This window comes from Eurosta solidaginis, chromosome 1 (assembly GCF_040869045.1).
Source record: "Eurosta solidaginis isolate ZX-2024a chromosome 1, ASM4086904v1, whole genome shotgun sequence".
NCBI classification, from domain to species: domain Eukaryota; kingdom Metazoa; phylum Arthropoda; class Insecta; order Diptera; family Tephritidae; genus Eurosta; species Eurosta solidaginis.
In genome coordinates this window covers 101801656-101823032 of record NC_090319.1, presented here as the reverse complement: position 1 = coordinate 101823032, position 21377 = coordinate 101801656, and the positions used below count along the sequence as shown (strand labels likewise).

The window sequence follows — 21377 nt, the reverse complement described above, 5'->3', positions numbered from 1 at the left end:
GGAAAAACAAGAGTAGCACGACGCAAATTGGAAGAGAAGCTCGGCCTTAGATCTCTTCGGAGGTTATCGCGCCTTACATTTATTTTTTTTATGCAAAAGTTAGTCAAATTGAAGTCGACTCTAACAAAAATATTCCATTTAAAGAGAGGTGAAAAAATAATTAGCAGACTATTTATTGGAAGTGTCACTTGATGTCCTCATAAATAAATCTTCATCAATCATATTATTAAAAAATCATCTTGGCCTGATGGCATCACTCAGGTAATGAGTAATAGGGTGAAAGTGTAAAGGGTATACGAAGTGAATATCGGTCTGATCTACATCCTGCAAATCTCGATGATTAAGTACTATTCCTACCCAAAGTTGATAGGGCGAACATATGAAAACGCCAAATACTATGGAATCATAAGGCCTACAGCCTTCATGCTGAAGACTATGGAACTGTTACTGAACATCTAAATAAGGTCAATAGTAACAGTATTCAAGGCGCAACACGCGTTTTTGAAATGCAAGACAACTGAAACTACTCGAACTCAATAAAAACTAGAGTTGGTTGCATTTGTAGACGACGTAGTTTTAGCAGTATTAAGACATTTGCCCTTCGTTAACTGAAGTCCTAGAAGGGCGATTAGAAAGTTGTAGGCTTGGGCCTGTGTAAGTTGTCAATGTAGCCCGTTCAATACGGAATCGAAGCCTTTCAGTAACAATACCAAACTCTCCAAACTACGGCTACCCTCAGTCAAGGGAGGGGGTATAACAGTACATGCCGGACCCGTGCGCAACCAATATAAAAGTCTCTTATCAAATATCAACAGAAATCAGAACAGATCAATCAACTCAAACTAATATATTGCGCTGCTATCTAGCGTATAATAGCAACTGTCGGTAATGTAGTGCAAATATTCACAATAGTGCCATAGTACCAATAGATTTCTTTGTGTGCTCACAATCGTTTATTTTTAACAAATTATTTTCATAAAATATAGCTAAACAAAAGCACTACGACCAAAATTGCCCACAGCTCGCTAATAGCCCGAATCTCCATCTTTATAACCAAAACTTTATTTATAGATTTGGATTCCAAATAAGAGCAAAAAAGGGACCTGTACATAAAAACAGCAATTAGAAATATAATATATAAAATTCTTCTGTCACGGTTTTAGAGGCTGAACTCCTCCGAAACGGCTGAACCGATTCTCATGAAATTTTGTGAGCATATTGGGTAGGTCTGAGAATCGGCCAACGTCTACCTTTTTTTTCGCTACGTGTCTAGGGTCTTGAGATCAAAAAGTGGACCCGGGTACCCCTAGAATGTGTTTATACAATATGGATATCAAATGAAAGCTGTTGATGAGTGCTATAGTACAGGATAATTTTCATACCCCTGGGTGACTAGGGTCTCGAGATATAGGCCAAAACGTGGATCAGGGTAACACTAGGATGTGTTTTTACATTATGAGTATCAAATTGAAGCTGTTGATGTATGCTTTAGTACAGAGTAAGTTTTACACCGCTGGGTGACTACGGTCTCGAGATATGGGCCAAAACATGGACCCGGATACACCTAGAATGTGTTTTTATATTATGGGTATCAAATTGAAGCTGTTGATGTGTGCTATAATACAGAGTAAGTTTTCCACCGATGAGTGACTAGGGTCTCGAGATATAGGCCAAAACATGGACCCGGATACCCCTAGAATGTGTGTGTATTATGGATATCAAATGAAAGCTGTTGCTGAGAGCTCTAAAGTTCATTGTGATATTCGATTTAGTCGCATCAACCTGGCAAAACTGATAAATATGCATGCGAAGCTGAAATAAAGACAAGAATAAATGATGTATATTGGAACGATTTTCCGTCATCCCTTGTCAAATTTGGTTTTGAGACAAACCGGTTTCGGCGTTGTGCCATCATCAGTGTCGATTTTCGTTCTGATCTGTTGTTGTCATTTGTCCTGTATTTATAGTTCGTAGGTATATGAGCAGGTATTGTCAAATTGATGCTTGGGTATATTTAGTTATGTGTATGTGCTGTGTGTTCGTTCAGAACCGAGGGTGGTTTACTAATCGATTTGTGTGGCTGACTGGGGTAGGTAGAAATCTGTGATTTTAGTCGTTTGACCTTCTTTGTCGGTTTTTTGTTTTGGTGTGTTAATTGTTTTGTGTTTATTTGTTGTTGTGCGTTTGTCTGTTGTACCTGTGTGATTAAGTTGTTTCCTGTAAACAAGTTTTAAAGGCTCGAATATTGTGTCAGAAATGGTGTTTATCTGTTCGTTTATTATTCTACCGTCGAATGTTTTCTGTTTGTAGATTTCCATGTTTTCGAGTACGTTGAGACGTCGGCCCTTTTCTTGTATGTGAAGAACCCTAACTGTTTTATTGATGTTTGCTGGGGAACATTCATTCTCGACCATGTGATTCGCGAAGTTAGACTCGGGTATAATGTTTGGATTCCGTATTTTTTTGTTGTAATCTCTAATATGTTCTCTGAACCTCGTTCTTATTTGCCGTCCTGTTTGTCCTATGTAACTATGCTGGCATCCGCAGGTAAGCTTGTATACGCCGTGGCTGCTAAACGGATCCTCTGAGTTAATGTTAGTTCTTAGTTTTCGCCCTAGATTGTTCGATGTTTTGAATGCTGTGTTAATGTTGTATTTTTTAAAGAAATTTGCCAATTTATATGTTGCTTTTCCAGTATATGTCATAGTCGTCCAGCTATTATTTTCTTTTTCATTATTTCTTTTTGGTTCTCCATTTGTCCTTCTGAGCTTATCTACTAGTGCTTTTTTATATCCGTTGTTTGCAGCGATATTATATATGACCTCAAGTTCTCTCTTATATGCCTCTTGTGTAAGAGGTGTTCTTTCAAGTCTATGTACCAAGTGCCTTAATGCTGCATTTTTATGATGTTGAGGGTGATTTGAGGTATTGTGTATTATTGTGTCGGTGGCCGTTGACTTTCTATATATGTCATAGTTAAATCTTTTGGCTTCTTTATCAATATTTATCGTGAGGTCTAGATAGTTGATTCCTCCGTCTTTTTCGGTTTCCATTGTAAATTTTATATTGCCGTGCTGTTTGTTGAGGTACTCCAGTACGAGCTCTTCGTTATTAGTAGTTAAAACGCATATTATGTCATCCACGTATCTAGCATAAAATGACACGCCTAATTTGGACTTCAGCTCCTGTATGTACTTTTCTTCCAGATTTTGCATGAACACTTCCATAAGAATTGCTGATGTGGGGCTTCCCATTCCAAGACCGTTTGTTTGTCTATATATTTTATTGTTGAATTTAAAATAGTTCTGACGTAAGGTGGCTCTTAGCGTATTTGTGATTTGACAATACCTGCTCATATACCTACGAACTATAAATACAGGACAAATGACAACAACAGATCAGAACGAAAATCGACACTGATGATGGCACAACGCCGAAACCGGTTTGTCTCAAAACCAAATTTGACAAGGGATGACGGAAAATCGTTCCAATATACATCATTTATCCACCCTGTCGGAAAATCAACCAAACAAGATAAGTCACAAGAATAAATAATAACCACATACCTATTTACATACGTCCTATTCGATTTGCCTGAAATTTCGTATATAAATTTGCCTATATTAGTATTTACGATGCTTTTTTCCGGGAAGTATACCAGAGACGGACTGGGACTGGGATTATGACTAGGACAGGGACGGAGACTCGGAGTGGGACTGGGACTGAGACTCGGAATGGGACTAGAACAAAATACATACCACCCTCTGGGACTGGCAATAAGAGATTAAGAAGAAGGAGGAAAACTTGAGAGAAGAGAAAAGAGAGAAGGAGACTGAGAAAGAGATAGAATGAGACGAAAATGGAGATGAAGCTAAAAAGACGGAGGGAGGAGTGAATAAAAAGATTAGGAAAAAGTGTAGAGGGGTAGGGCAGAGTTAGACGTAAAAAGCTTATTAAAATGTATGCAGATAGGCCAAATTTAGGGCAGAACAACGTCTGCCGGGTCTGCTAGTAATATATATGATAGTATCTCTCGTGTTCCTTGAAAAACATGAAATTTGAGGTGCGTTTCTAAGAAGAGACTGAACAGGGTTTATAAATATGCATTAATCACACTCTACTCAGGCGGGTACAAAATGTGTTTTGGTGCCGGAGAAACCTCTGCTCCGAGCAATTATGGGTTGTCCTGGCCATCCCTCTGCAAAAATATAGCTAGTATCTTTGAAGTTTGTGATATACAACTGAAACATGGCGAAAAAGAACGCGCCTGAAAAGAATAACAATTCTATAAGGCAAGTTGACTTTATAAAGCAATGTTCGAACTAAATATACTCAATAAAATGCGACGCTCCAAGGCAAGCCGACTAGATTTTTGACTCAATCAGGCATTCAATAATGCAATAATGAAATATGCAATTACTAATTTGTATTTTGTATTGAAGTCTGAGTTCAATAGGAGCCTTAATGAAGAAAACTTGATAAATTACTTTATTAATTCCCTGTGTGAAATTGGTATTATCTTTTCGGGAGCTGAATTAACCCCTCTTCTTTCTGATAGGTCAATTAAGCAGAAATTATTATGAGGAGAATAAACTAAAGCCTTTTTACCACCCAGGCATTGGTGCTTCCTCAATTTATGAATGACGTCTTTGCTTCAAGACCTCTATCTAACCTTGGATATGTATTTGTTCATATTAAAAGTGTTTATTAATTAGCTGTTCATAATTGGTTTATGTGAAAATTAAAGCAAAAATTAATTTTCTATCAGTTGATACTTTATATCCAGTCATCCTTTTTCCCGCCTGCGTGTCCTTCCTTTATGAGATGTATGCCTTTTTGTACTATGTACATATGTGCCCTCAAGTGGCATATTTATAACAAATACATCATTCAGATTTATTACAGAGTTGTGAGAAAGTTGTGTGACAAATTGAAAAATTATTATTTAAAACAAGGGCGCGTCACCGCGACAGGTGTGCCAACCGGCGGAGCAAGGCAATTTTCAAAGGCAACACAAAGCTTTGACTCATAAAGTGGGCACCGTGGTGTGATAGCAGCATGCTCCGCCTGCAGCACCGAAGATTCTGGGTTCAAGTCCAAATATTTAGAAAGAAGTTTTTCTTCCCCCTCGGTAGTAATTTGGCAAACACTCCGTGAGTATTTCTACCAGGAAACGCTTCTCAATGAAAATTCATCTACCTCGCAGATGGTGTTCGGAGCCGGCGTAAAAAATGTAGGTTCGTTTCACCAATTTGTTGGAAAAATTAAAACAAAGAGCACGACGCAAATTGTAAGAGACGCTCGGCCTAAATCTCCTAGGTGGGGAAGTAAGTGGCAGCATAGATTTCTTAGTTTGTGTGTGGTTTTAAAATAAAAAAAAAATAAAAAAATAAAAATACGATAAAGCATTGTTAGTTACCGAAATGAATTTATTTCATATCCGATTATAAGCGATTATATACTGAACAGCGATCTTGCCGAGCTCCAGGGCATACGCTTTTAGAAGACTATGACCTTCCCGCAGCTGGAAAAACAAAGGCTTGGTCTAAGCAACGTTTGGCAAACTACATACTGCTCATTGACTGGCGCCATATATTGGTTAATGTTCACTGATTGAAATCCATTTCTAGAGGAAACTCTTTAAAAAGAAAATTACTTGCCATCAATCAGATTTAGTTTGATTTTGAAACGCATGCAACAAAGGGGCCACTGTTTTTTGTGTTCGCTTTAATCTATTTTGGATATATTTGATTCAAGAATATACCCAAGAGCCCAGGTGGTTGCCAACCAATACATATTTCCCAAAGACTGATGACTGTTCCCCGCAAAGTCCTAAAAAATTTGGGAGAGCCCACAAAAGCAGTAGAAAAACAAGCAAGAACTAGACGATTGTTCTTGTTGTTCGATTATTTCGTTGACTATCTGCAGACACCATCCCACTTCAATAATTGTTTATCTATTTTGGTTTAAACTACACTCACTCGCCACGTTTATTTCCCTCAAGTTTGCGCGACTAACTTTGGCATCTTCAGTTTATTTACCTCATGCATTATCGCATGTCAAAGTGTCGTAAAATTTATGAATGTGCGAAATTAAAAAGAGAACATCAATGTAACAAAAATAGTAAACTTAATAAAACACTATGCAAATAAGTTCCAGGAAAAAAATAAAAATGAAACTATTGAAATCAACAACAAGCGATAAGAGTACAAAAACTACTAAACTAAGTGATAAGTAAGTAATATTCACAAAGCAAAACAAAACAGCCTGTTGCCACGCCTACATCATTGACGGGTTGAATTTATTGTTGTATGCCCAATCCTTCAAGCTTTTGTCGACATTTTTATGTTTATTTTCTACCTTGCGCCAATACGTCATGGTGTCATTGCATATTCAACAATGTGTTGTCATTTATGGCATAATCCAAAAAAAAATAAATATAATATTTAATAAAAATAAACAAATTGATCAAGAAAGCTTATTAAGTTAATGAAAAAGTAGATAAATTTATGAATGAGAGCGCCGCCTTGAGTAAAAATGCAATCATACAGCGACCCGGTTGTTGTCGCTACTACATCATAATCTTATACCGTTTCCACACAGAAACTTAATCGAATCAATTTTGTTTAATGAAATAATTAAGTTTCCCTTTTCATACAGGACCTTTTGCTTCATTAAGCGAACATCTGTGAGCAGCCCCAAAAAAATATTTCGTTTTTACAAAAAATAGTTACTTTTTCCGACGGTTGTTAGATAGTAGCCAGGTACCCGCAAAATATGAAGCATCGATATCCAAAATATGAAAAGCAAAACTATCAAATTATAGAAGAATCGCTAATTTGGAGCCTCTATAGAGGCAGTGTTTAAAAGTTCATTGTTCGAAGAGCAAATGAGGATGATGATCTCAAAACGTTTACATTAAAGAAAAATTGCAGACAGTAAAGTTTTTGAAAACACATACTACTCGTGTATCTTCGTATATTTTCCGAGTTCAGTGAGTTAAAATTTGTTTAAACGCATTTTGTAACACAGTCGTAAGAATAACGATACAAAGAGCTTAATTAAGCACCGATTGAGTTTCCCTAACATGAGTGAATCGAGAATTGTGATAAGATAGGTCTTTGTAATTCAACTCTATAAAGAATTGAAAAAAAACCAAAGGGAACCGTGAGAATCTCATTAAGATGGCGAGAGAGCAAAACGGATGGCAGGTCATTCCAATAGTTACACGAGTTTTTGCATGAAGCATAATCAGAACTCAATATACATCCTCCTTGAGAAAAAATTACAGGTTATTTTCACGCAATATCGTCCTTTTATCTGTCTTTTTTCGGCTTCCTTTGGTTATAGAACCCCGTAAAGGTGTTGGAATAAGATAGATGGATTCCAACTATACATGTACAATATATCCAGTTATAAATGTTCAATATAAAAATGCGAAAGTTAGGCTAGCTTGAAATAACCAGTCCATCAGCACCTCACATACTTAGGTCATAGTTTCTTCATGGGAAACCATGAAAGCTGTGATATGATATGCTGAAAAACAGTGATCACCAAAATCGAAATTGTGGCTGTGTTGGTAAGAGTGATCATCGTAGTGGCAGTGGTTTAGTTATTGATTAACTAGCAACGAGGCAAGACGTATTAACGCATGTTTGTTAATACTCATAAATTAGTTCGTAAAAAAATAATGTGTGAGCCATAAATACTCTTTTACGGAACAAACAGTCCATGAACAAAAACCAAATACTTAAAAGCAACTGAAACAAATAACATTAAAAATATCAAAATAAAAAAAGAAGTGTGCCTCAAAACGCTCCCCGATGGAAGCTATTAAAAATTCAAAGAAACAATGAACGCCACATCAAAAAAGCGACAGAGTCGTAAAACACATTGTATCTAAATAAAGAGAAATGAATATGGAACATTAAACAAAAAATTATCCAAAAATTACGGTAAATTGCAGAGGCAACATTTATGTCACAACGATAAACATAAAAGTAACAGTAAAATAACTTGCGCACAAGTTGACACTGGCACTGACTAAACTTGCAGAGCACTGCACAAAAACTTTTTCGAAACCAAAAAAATAAAGCAACGCTAACAAAAAAACGCTGAAGGTTTGAGTGAACGTGGAGTGAATATGGTAACGAACAAAAGCGGCGGGTTTGGATGACAGACAGTAACAGTTAATGAGTGAATGTTAAAAGAACAAAATCAAACATGCAGTAAAATGAAGAGAACAAACAATAAAAAAAGCAGCAAAAAATTTCAACACAAAAAAAAATTATTTCAAAAAACATGGCAACAGACTGAGCACGAAAAAAAATATAATAATAAAAAAAATTTAAGTAAAAGAAAATAAAGTTATGAGAAGAGTCATGCAATTGTCAGGGGCCGCGGGACAGCACAAAGCAAAATTTCAAGTTCTTGTGAATTACTGTTTCTATGTACATATTTACAAATAAAAATTTAATTATTAATAAAGTCATAATTGATGTGATTTTTGGTAAGTCTTTTTTTTGTTATTTTACGCGATTTTTCTTTATGGTGGTAGAAATACAACATGTGCATTGCAACAAAGTTTATGCGTTTTACAAACAAGGCACGATAAGTACTTATTGTTTGTGCTTTCGAATATTTGTAGTTGTAAGTTACTTTGCTTTTTTTATATTTGTGAAAAACCAAGAATGTGGTATATGAGAAAGCCAAATAAAGTCTGTCTCGTCTGTTTAGGTTTTTTTTGCCGCCATGCTTGTTTCGTCGTGTAACATGACTTTGTGGTTTTGTACCGAATCAGCGTTTAATGGCCTCTAACAACTTCACATTCAACTTGATTCTGTGCGTACCTTAACTTGGTTTGTTTAAACTCTCCCTTGTAAACTGTTTGTTTTGTTATTACGACTTTAATTTTATTTTGCACGCACGTTTTTTTTTTTTTGAGGTTATATTTAAGAAAAAGTCTGCCTTCTCTGTCTGATAATTTTAATTTAATTTACCACAGACTGATTTAAAATATTTTTTACAGAAGCACATAACAACATTGAGTATCCTTTAGATTTGTATGAAAAAATTTCACAAACCCGCACCGAACTCGATGCCTTTAAGCATCAGTGGGAATGAAATTGTGAAAGAAACACTAAGAGAAATCATCTGGAGTTTATTTGAAACTATATAGGTGAAGAAACTATGCCCTCAGTTGATATCAAAGTGTCCGCCAAAGCACGAAATTGTATAGCTTCTGTGTCTTGAATCATTTAAAAGAAGACGTTTTTCAAAAAATATTTCAATCATCGGGTTTAGAATCAATACTCACATCTGGTCCTGTCGAGTAGTGTTCCAGTTGGAACTTAACATTTAACGTGGAAATAGCCGCCCTAATTGATATCGACCAAAGAAAAATTGTTCCTAACTTATTATAGCCAAGTCGGCTGTTTCTTGTTCATAAACTTATGATTTGTGTTGTTCTGAGTCATTGTCGAATCAGTATTGAAGAGCTTAGTGACCTTAAGTTCCGGGGGGCCTGTGCAATTAGATGTCTGTGGGAGTGTGCAATCAGATGTCTGTGGGGATGTTCTGGTTTCCGGGTATTCAACAGAAACTTTTTGTTCAGCATTTCATTTTCTCCTTTACGGGGAGTATTTTTGCCTCACTGTGTACATGATGTTCTGGTGACATAAGAAGCATCTGAGCGCGGTGTTTTGACAGGTCAGTTGTTTTAGCTCAAGCTAGTCGCCACTTAAACCCAAATTTGCCAGCGTCGAAGGGGTTTCGAAAACGAGCTTCCAGCGACAGCAGAGAGCAGCATGCATTTAGAAATACAATAAAAAGATGAAATATTGATTCTTAGATAGGATGGCATATGCTCAACCTACTATGACAAATACAAAGATATGTTCCGGTTTTCGGTATCGAGAAGGATGCTCATAAGTGGACATATTAAGCATAATATCATACAAGTCCAATGTAAAACACGGCTGAAAATCTAAGATCACGCATGAGTACAATGAACTTTAATCTTTCCAAGAAATTGGAACAATCAAAAGAACATTTATCACTTTAAAGACAAAAGATGCAATGCCAGATATAAGAATATTATGCATAGCGTTTAATATTGATAAATATGCAGCGCGATTAAAACGCTGAGTGCGGTTAAACGAAATTTAAATATCGTAAAGAGAATTTGATGAAAACGATGACTTATGTAAGACGAACAGTACGGCCTCGAGGCACATACTGCTTTATAGAGAGCCGGGATACGAAAATGAAGTGCTATTCCTACGAATTGTCGATTCAACGACAAAGTTTGCTTAGTCAAAAAAGGGGCGGTGCCACGCCCATTTTTTAAAATTTGAAGTTCTTCCTATTTATTGTTATCCACTTGGGAAATGAAATACCATTGATATAACGCTCTTTTTGCAAAGATATAGCTTATTTTATTCATCCACGACCCTTTTAAAAATCTTTTATATAAAAGTGGTAAGTCCTTCACCGATTTCGTTAATTTTTCCTCAAAGCATTCCTTGTAGTAAAGGCAACCTTTCTGCCGAATTTTGTTACGATAGGTTTAACGATTTTTGATTTATGATTAATAATAAAATTGTAAAATTGATTTTATCACAAGTAGGCGGTGCCACGCCCATTTAAAATTTTTTTTTTTTCAAATTTGTATCGAGAGTATCAATATTAGTCCACACGTCAAATTTCAACATTCTAGGTGTATTATTTACTAAATAATCAGGTTTTTTTGTGTTTTCCAAAATGTTATACATATAAAAATTGGGCGTGGTTATCATCCGATTTCGCTCATTATTAATACCAACCTATTCTGGGTCCAGATAAGCTCGTGTACCAAATTTGGTGAAGATATCTCAATATTTGGACATGGCTCAATCAAATTTTTTTCGATACTGATGATTTTGATATATGGAAGTCTATATCTATCTCGATTCCTTTATACCTGTACAACCAATCGTTATCTAATCAAAATTAATATACTCTGTGTGCAAAGAACGCTGAGTATAAAAAACTGTTTGCTTATCGGAACATTCTGAACGAAGATATTACATTAACTACGTATTTAGCGATTTTATTTTATATGTTAGATTTGAGGAGCAAGCATATAACCGAATGGCACAGTTCAAATATTCGTTTTAAGTACTTTCTAATTACAATCTCGTCATATTTAAGAGTGATTGGATATTTTAAGAATATAACTATAGACAATCGATAAGCCTATGAAAAGGTTCTACATCATAAATAGTTATGTGCTTTTTCAATAGTTAGCTTTTAAAATCCATAACGCGTCACAACTAAGTATGTGAGAGCAACCTTGAGATGTTCAAAGTTTACTTTTTACTGTTTAATTATTTTTTAAAGTTCTTTGGAATGTTATTTTTTGCCCGTTTCCGCGATTTTTATGTTTATTGTGGTAGTTTTTTATATTCATTGTTATTTTTGTCTTTTCTTGCGGTTACCATTCATTACTGTTCAACGACCTTTGGTACAATTCAAAAATAAAACGTAGTAAGAAATAGAACAGCAAACATGTAGAATAGCAGATCGACAGATCGACACGCAAGTTGTCTGACATTAGTCAATCGGGGTCCGACAGTTGTGTGCCGAATTACAAATATACAACAGACATAACACAACGGTAGGCAGTTCGTGGGTAATTTAGATATTTACATTAGAATGCGTCATGATCTATCAAAAAAAAAATTGGTCCCATCTTAAAATCAAAATTACAAAATTGATTTTATAAGATACCTTAAACGAATAATACGATTTTTTATAAAATACGTGGCATCATTCGGAGGACCAAATAAGGCCAAATCTTGACCGACTGAAAAGTTTGAGCTTAAGACCAAGTATTGACCGATTGAAAAGTTTGAACTAATAAAAGAAACATAATTTAACGCCTTTTTTAGAAAACTTAGCCCATTAACATTTTAAAAATTCGTCTCTTTTTAAGAACCATCCTAATACAAATACACAAATATGTAATAGGTTAGAAAAGTAGGATTGGCAGCCAACAGTCGACTCTAATATTTATGAGTAATTCGTTTGCGGTAGAAAAACAGATTAAAACATATTACTAAAAATGGGTAAGACAACCGGAAAAGCTTTAACTCAATGGCAGCCACTGCAGTTATAGTCAGAAGGCATTTCTGTACTTGTAGCATTTGAGTTCCCATAAAATATTTGTATGTGATGAGTTGATTGCAACCGGATGTGGTCGAGAATATGTGCATAGGTAGAAAGAATAATCTCGCTGACTAGACATCAGAAACGGCAGCAGTTAGTATGTATGTTAATTTGTGTCATTTGAGGTTTTCACGCCATGAGACCCTCTTTCAACATAATATGTTAGCATAACCCTGCAAATTGGAAGTGTGTTTAAAACCAATTATTGTGCCTAATTGTATTGAAATTTTGATTAAAAAAGTAAATACATTAAATTTGGTGGTTGGTGTCGATTTCGTCACATTACTGTCACGTTATTTCTGGTAGAGCTGTATTTTTATTTAAATTTATTTACTTAAATAAATTTTGTCTTTCAATTTTACACCCACTTGCCGGCTCTGAGTGAGTTACCAAATTACAAGACTACAAGCGACAGAATGTGAATTTCAATTTAAATCAACACTTTCGGAATTTCTGTTTAATATTTTATAATGCCTTTCAAACTGTCCTTTTAATTATAATCAAGTTTTTATTTACTTATTTTTTTATATTTTTTTATTTTCTTTTACACTTTTATTATACTCAGTTGAGCAGAGCTCACAGAGTATATTAACTGTGTTCGCATAACGGTAATCCGCAACGGCATAAACTAATCGAGATAGATATAGACTTTATATATAAAAATGATGTGGGCGAAAAAAGAAATTCATTTAGCCATGTCCGTCCGTCCTTCCGTAAACACGAAAACTTGAGTAAATTTTGAGGTTGATGAAATTTGGTATGTGGGTTCCTGGGCGCTCATCTCAGATCGCTATTTAAAATGAACGAAATCGGACTACAACCACGCCCACTTTTTCGATAGCGAAAATTTCGAAAAACCTAAAAAGTGCGATAATTCATTACGAAAGACTGATAAAGCGGTGAAACTTGGTAGGTGGTTTGACCTTATGACGCAAAATAGAAAATTAGTAAAATTTTGGACAATGGGCGTGGCACCGCCCACTTTTAAAAGAAGGTAATTTAAAAGTTTCGCGAGCTGTAATTTCGTAGTCGTTGAAGATATCATGATGAAATTTGGCAGGCACGTTACTCCTATTGCTATATGTGTGCTGAATAAAAATTAGGAAAATCGGATGACGAACACGCCCACTTTTAAAAAAAAATTTTTTTAAGTCAAATTTTAACAAAAAATTTAATATCTTTACAGTATATAAGTAAATTATATAAACATTCAACACCAGTAATGATATGGTGCAACAATATACAAAAATAAAAGAAAATTTCAAAATGTGCGTGGCTCCGCCCTTTTTCATTTAATTCGTCTAGGATAGTTTTAATGCCATAAGTCGAACAAAAATTTACCAATCCTTTTGAAATTTGGTAGGGGCATAGATTTTATGACGCTAACTGTTTTCTGTGAAAATGGGCGAAATCGGTTGAAGCCACGCCCAGTTTTTATACACAGTCGTCCGTCTGTCCTTCCGCATGGCCGTTAACACGATAACTTGAGCAAAAATCGATATACTATCTTTACTAAACTTAGTTCACGTACTTATCTGAACTCACTTTATCTTGGTATAAAAAAGCGGAAATCCGAATATGACCACGCCCACTTTTCGATATCGAAAATTACGAAACATGAAAAAAAGCCATAATTCTGTACCAAATATGAAAAAAGAGATGAAACATTGTAATTGGATTGGTTTATTGACGCAAAATATAACTTTGGTAAAATGGGTGTGACACCTACCATATTAAGCAGAAGAAAATGAAAAAGTTCTGCAGGACGAAATCAAAAGCCCTTGGAATCATGGCAGTAAATTAGCGGTACCCGACAGATGATGTTCTGGGTCACCCTGATCCACATTTTGGTCGATATCTCGAAAACGCCTTCACATATACAACAAAGGGCCACTCCCTTTTAAAACCCTATTTAATATCTTTAATTTGATACCCATGTCGTACAAACACATTCTAGAGTCACCTCTGGTCCACCCTTATTGCGATATCTCGAAATGGCGTCCACCTATTGAACTATGGCGCACTCCCTTTTAAAATACTCTTTAATACCTTCCATTTGATACACATGTCATACAAACACATTCCAGGGTTACGCTAGGTTCATTTTGCTAAATGGTGATTTTCCCTTATTAGCATGTCCCCAAAGCTCTCAGCTGAGTATGTAATGTTCGGTTACACACGAACTTAGCCTTCCTTACTTGTTTTTTTTTTTATTTTTATTTTTTTATATTTTTATATTTATTTTTTTATATATTTTTATTTTTCTTTTATTTGTTATTAATTTTTATTTATAATTTTTTTTTTATTTGAATTTTTTTATTATAATTTCTTTTATTAAATTATTGAATTTTAGTTATGATGGAAAAACTGAAACTAATTAAATATACTAGCTGATAATAAGGCTACGTTTTAAATAATCATTAACACCTTTCATTTGATACCCATATCGTACAAACATATTCTAGAGTCACCACTAGTCCACCTTTATGGCGATAACCCGAAATGGCGTCCACCTATTGAACTATGGCGCACTCCCTTTTAAAATACTCTTTAATACCTTCCATTTGATACACATGTCATACAAACACATTCCAGGGTTACGCTAGGTTCATTTTGCTAAATGGTGATTTTCCCTTATTAGCATGTCCCCAAAGCTCTCAGCTGAGTATGTAATGTTCGGTTACACACGAACTTAGCCTTCCTTACTTGTTTTTTTTTTTATTTTTATTTTTATTTTTTTATATTTTTATATTTATTTTTTTATATATTTTTATTTTTCTTTTATTTGTTATTAATTTTTATTTATAATTTTTTTTTTATTTGAATTTTTTTATTATAATTTCTTTTATTAAATTATTGTATTTTAGTTATGATGGAAAAACTGAAACTAATTAAATATACTAGCTGATAATAAGGCTATTTCAACCCGGCCAAATATTTCTTCAGATATTGTATTTTTAAATTAGAACTATGTTCTACCGAGTTAGTACAGGCTAATTTTCATACCTATTTATGACACGGGGTCTTGAGATATAGGCCAAAACGTGGACCCGGATACCCCTCGAATGTGTGTGTATTATGGATATCAAATGAAAGCTGTTGATGAGTGCTTTAGTAGAGGGTAATTTTCATATCCCTGGGTGACTAGGGTCTCGAGATATAGGCCAAAACGTGGATCAGGGTAACACTAGAATGTGTTTATAGAATATGGATAACAAATAAAAGCTGTTGATGAGACCTTTAGTACAGGGAAGTTTTCATACCTATTGGTGACTATAGTCTCGAGATATAGGCCAAAACGTGGACCAAGGTAACACTAGGATGTGGTTTTACATTATGGGTATGAAATTGAAGCTGTTGATGTGTGTTTTACTAGAGATTATTTTTTATACCGCTGGGTGACTTGGGTCTCTCTCGATATAGGACCCGCATACCCCTCGAATGTGTATGTAATATGGATATCAATGAAAGCTGTTGTTTAGAGCTTTAAAGTAATTTTCATTGTGATATTCGATTTAGTTGCATTAACCTGGCAAAACTGATAAATGTGCATGCGAATCCGTAATAAAGACATGAATTAACAATACCCACATACCTATTTACATACGTTTCGTTACTATTCGATTTGCCTGAAATTTTGCATATAAATTTGCCTATATTATTATTACCGATCCTTTTTCTTGGTAGTAGACCAGAGACGGACTGGAACTGGGATTAGGGCTAGGACTGGGGCTGAGACTCGGAGTGGGATTGGGACTCGGAATGGGACTGGAACAAAACACATACCACTCTCTGGGACTGGCAATAAGGGATAAAGAAGAATGAGAAGAAGTTGAGAGAAGAGAGAAGGGGGAAGGAGAAAGAGACTGGGGTAGGAGAAAGAGACTGAGAAAGAGATAGAGTGAGACGAAGATAGAGATAGATGAAGCGAGAAATACGGAGGGAGAAGTGAATATAAGGATTAAGAAAAAGTGAAGAGGGGGGAGGGCAGAGTTAGACGGAAAAAGCTTATTAAAATGTATGCAGATAGACCAAATTTAGGGCAGAGCACGTCTGACGGGTCTGCTAGTTATTCAATAAATTGAAATTAAGAAATTGCTTTAAAAAAATTTATTCGTGCACTAATAGTAATGATAGCAACAAAAAAAGTACCTTTAATATTTTTGACTTGTTAACAAACCACCCTGTATAGCCACCCTGCTGCTTCATAATTATTGTAATTACATGCTGTTCACCGTTAAATATGACACTGCAATTGCAAATTAAGTAAAAAAAAAACAAGTGAATGCCAGGGAAATATGAAATTTTCGTGGCAAATTTCTGTGTAATTGGGGGTTTGTCGCTTAAACCACAGAGACACGTGAGAGTGCAACGAATATAAGAAAAAACAATGCAAAATTATTTTATAAAAATATTTAATTACTTAATTATTTACACACGAAGAGTAAATGTTGTCTGAAAGAATTCATTTGGTAATTTAAATATGTCTAACTTTATTTGAAAGGCTGGCGATAAAAAGTGTATCTATTTTAAGGCTAAATAAAAGCGAAACTTATTTACATATTCGTAATAGTGCGGTAAAAAAATAAAACGGTAGTAAAAGCTGGACTTATTATTTTCTTCCATAGGAAGCAAACATACCGGGTCATTCAATTCGGAAAATTTTCAGCTTTGTTAACAATAAGGAGCCATAGACAGCCAAAGTGAAGTTGTTGTGAACCACAGAGAGCCAATAGCATCATAGAGTGGGCATACTGGTTTTAAGTTATCGCTTTAGTATACGCAAATATTTTAAAAATAGTACCGACTACTAATCAAAAGCGGTATTTCACTTTTTTAGCACAAAACCCTTGGCGAACGTAAGTGCTGTTGGGTATTTTGAAATAAGGCTATCCGATAGGTATTTCACTTACCCTGCAAATTAATTTCGATTTCACTAAACGTGAGCTTATTTATGTTAACTTGAGTATTAGAGATCAGCTCATAACTTATGTTTTGGACTTGTCTATACTCGAACCATTTAAACGGTCAAGCGCCAATTAAGTAAGTAAGTATACACGAATTTAGGTTTGTAACTCCTTAAAAAAAGTAGTCGAAGGATCAACCCTATCCGAGCACCAGTTTAAATGACAAAATTTTAAAATTAACTTTGTTGTCTCTTCTGGAGTTTCTCAAGGTAGCCATCTTGGACCATTTGTGTCTTTGCCATTCATAAACGATTCAATTATATAGGAATAAAGTTTTCAAAAATTCTGATGCATGCTGATGACCTAAAAGTTTTTAATTCTTACAAATCAAGCGAAGGTCGATCTCAACTTCAATCTTATTAAGACACACTGGCTAATTGATGTGACATAAATTATGTGCCTCTAAATCTTAAAATATGGACTATGGACTGCAAACTACATAGGTGTGTGAAATGTTCTAGCGTTTGTTAAGCGATGTTAAAAACTAACTAACCGCTCTTTTCACGGCAATAGTTAGACCTAGACTTGGGTACAGTTCAATAATTTAGAACCCACACTACCAGGTACATATAGATTGAATTAAATCAGTCCAGAAAAAGTTATAACTTTACAATCTATTAATATTTATCTATTAATTCTTAATGTGTTTTACTTAGCTGATGAGTTTTCGCTTGTAGCTGAGCAGTTTAAGAGCTCGACGCTTAACCAGTCCCTATCTTTCAACAACTCGTCAATCGAAAATAACAAATCGATGTGTCATAGGGATGGAATATTTTATGAAAAGTATATTGAGCTATTAATTTTTCATGTATAATAAAAATGATAGTGAAAATATTTTTCTTTATATAATGCCATGGCACAAGTGTACTTTTTGCTACAAATCGCGTTTCATTCCTAAATACAGCAATCTCCTTTACTGGGCAAGGTATGAAAGTAAAAGAGTTTTAGCTAGCAGCGTATTAGCACTAGTAAGTTTGAAATATTCAACGATCATAATCACTTCTTGAGCACGCAACTGACATTTATCAGACGGCAGCCTGCGTGTGGCTAAGCTGTTATGCTGGGATGTCTGGTGCACTAGTTTTTAAAGGCAACATGTACTTGGCGGTCACTAAGCAAAACGGAGGTCACAGAATATATGCCAAAATCACAACATGATACACGCACATTATAAATGACATTCATACAGCTGGACCGACCGTCGGTTAATGCGACCTCAGACGAAAAGCTAATAACGTGCATATAGGTGTCAAAGGTGCGATATTGGAATTATAAAGGCTACAAATGCTAGCAGATTGCAAATTAAATAATTTCGTTGGCCAACTATTTAAAGGGCATAAAATGTATACAACAATAATAGCAACAAAGCAACTAAAATATTTGTCCAAGCCAGTGGCCTTTAAACGTTACTAATAATAAATATCCAGTGACTTGATATGCTCGCTTAGCTGTGCCCTAGTTTCATCTACCCCACCTACACAAATTCTCGCTAAAAGACATATGTTTGTGTGGGTTTACGTGTTCATTCACGATATTAGAAACTGGGTTAATGCTTTTCGAAAGACAAACATCAAAACAGAACGTAGCAGCAATCATAGTCATGTGCGCTTTAAGTAATGAGGTCGGGTTGTTGGGTGAAGAGTGGGTGCAGAGCGATATATGTAGGTAAATGTTTGTATTTGTATAGTTTAATTGTATGCCACTTAATGCTGAATATAGCATACAACTCGAGGGTGGCTATACTTAATATAATATCTACCTTATCTACCTACATATAAACATATTTTTGTAAGAATTATGCAATCCCAGAAAATTCATTGAGAAATGCCAAATAATTCTTGAAAAATTCCAACCACCAAACGCCAATTCCCTCAATTTTAAGTTTTGCTGATAAGTAGTTAGCTGATAAAAGAATGGGTTATGCTTAGATACGCTTTAATTAAATAAAAAAAAAAAACTTTTAATTGTGATTAGCAGGGCAACCAAAAGTATGAATCAGCATATTTTTATATGATTTGTAATCATTAAACCAATCAATAATGCATAAATTTCACAAAAAAGATGACGCTTGAGCTAAACTTTATACATATATCTTTCCTGACAATTCGTTACAATCTAGCTCCTCAATACATAATCCTTCCAAAGACTCTACTCGACTCAGCGCAACGTCTGCTTGTCCCTCCTCGAACTCCAAAGTATTTTGACGTCACTTCTACCGGACTGTATGTCATATTTGTTCCAAATATGAGCCAAATCGGACCACAAATGCGATTTTTTTTAATATCTCGATTCTTGCGCCACCTGGCGGAGATTTTTTAATATGTCGCTTTTTATTCATGTATGTATTATGTGTTCCAAATATGAGCCAAATCGGACCACAAATACGATTTTTTGAAATATTTGGATCCATGCGCCACCTATCGGAGTTTTTTCTTATTATTGCATTGTCATCGGGTTCTGAAATATATTCCAAGTTTCAAGCTTGTAGCTTATCGGGAAGTTACTTAAATTTCAATTACAAAATTCTGTTCGCTTCACAGAGCCAATGTTTCACTGTGTTTGTTTACTTCAAAAATATTAAACCCGAAGTGACATTAAGAGCCCCTTGTAAAAGTTTAACGATTTCCGCTAGCGTGAGTACTTTTGGTGCACGGCCTATAAGCACCTTAAATGCATATTTTTTAACTTTATTTTAGATTTTAAAGGTATTTTATTGGGTTGCTCTAATGATAAACTTTCACAAATTGATTACCTGGGCAAAAGCTTCGCGGAGGCTTTCCACTGTTTTTACTTTATTTTTGCCATGTCGAATATTTTCCTCTTTACTAAATCGAAAAAGTTATTTGAGAGTCGAACATTTCAAAACCATTGATCATACGTACATTTATTTGTTTATATTAGTTAAAGAATTTGAACTCCATTATTTACCTGAAATAGAAAAAGGGAAAAAATTTATAAGTAATGAATTACAATTTAATCTAGATTAATAGCCATAATTAAGGGTAAAGCTAAGATAAATGTAAAAGCTTAAATGAAGGTAAATATGCATATATAAAGAAATATGGATATAAAGACAGGGAAATATTAAAACAAAGATATAGTTCCAAACATTAAAGGAAAGATAAATATGTTGATCAAAATATAGATGAAGACATACAGACATATTTCAAATGTACAGTAAAAAAGTTAAAGGTAACGAAAAAGATTAACACAACTAAAAAGATAAAAATGAAAATAAAGATAAGGATACTAAAAACAAAAATAATAACGATACTGAAAAAAATAAAAAATATAAATACAATGGATATCAACTTGAGAACTATCATGTTTGAGAATAGTTAGAGAACGATGTTGGATATCAAATTCAGAACTAGATATATATTTCTCGAAGGATGGGAAATGTTTTATTATCTAGATAATAAAAAAGCAATGTTGCCGTATAAAAAGCCTACCCCACGCGCCGCCTTAAAGTGTGACTGAAAAACTGGTCTGTCGTTTAGCTTGAGGTTAAATTTGACTGCAATTTAGGACAAGTTTAGTATAAGGTTACGTTAACCAACTACTGAAAAACCGGGTCATAAAGATAAATACAACGTAAAAGAAAGATGCACATGAAATCTTTGATTATATTTGCAGATAAATATAGATCGCATTTTGTGTCGATGTTTCCGAAACGATGAAAGTGAAAGGACGCTAATGTTGGAACAACGCCGAAACCAAAACAGACGCAAAATAGTTACAAAATATTTTAGAGTTTATTACGATAATTAAGGGAAATAAAAAACAATTAAAACATTTTTAAAATAAAGGCAAGGGTAAGAAAGATATAAAAGTAAAAAAAAAATAGAAAAAAAACATATAAAGATGACGGTAAACATAAAGCTGCAAATTAAATAAGATAAATATTTCTCAAAACAGACGTGAATAAAGATATTTGCAAGTGATAAATGTATTAGACAACGATGACGCTAAAGACGAAAATGAAACCAAAATTAAAAGTAATCAAACTCAGGATAAGAAGAGATACAAATAAAGAAAGAATGAGAATTGGTTCATTAAAAAACATAAAAACTCAGCATTTAATTCGAAATTTCTTAAATATAATGATAACAATGCTGGAATATCACCCTATCTCGTCCAACGTTTCGAAAATGCCTTTTTCAAAAAACGGTTGAAGAACGCCTTATCTCAGAATTTGTTCCT

The 21377-nt window shown here is 34.5% G+C and overlaps 2 protein-coding genes across 17 annotated transcripts in view; both read right to left on the bottom strand.

Annotated features, from left to right (window-relative positions):
- The window catches only part of LOC137236610 (activating signal cointegrator 1 complex subunit 3-like), a 246448-nt gene that overhangs the window by 99422 nt on the left and 125649 nt on the right, over nucleotides 1–21377 (bottom strand). The gene's annotated exons all lie outside the window — the stretch shown is intronic.
- The window catches only part of gpp (grappa), a 276164-nt gene that overhangs the window by 133899 nt on the left and 120888 nt on the right, over nucleotides 1–21377 (bottom strand). The window lies entirely within an intron of this gene.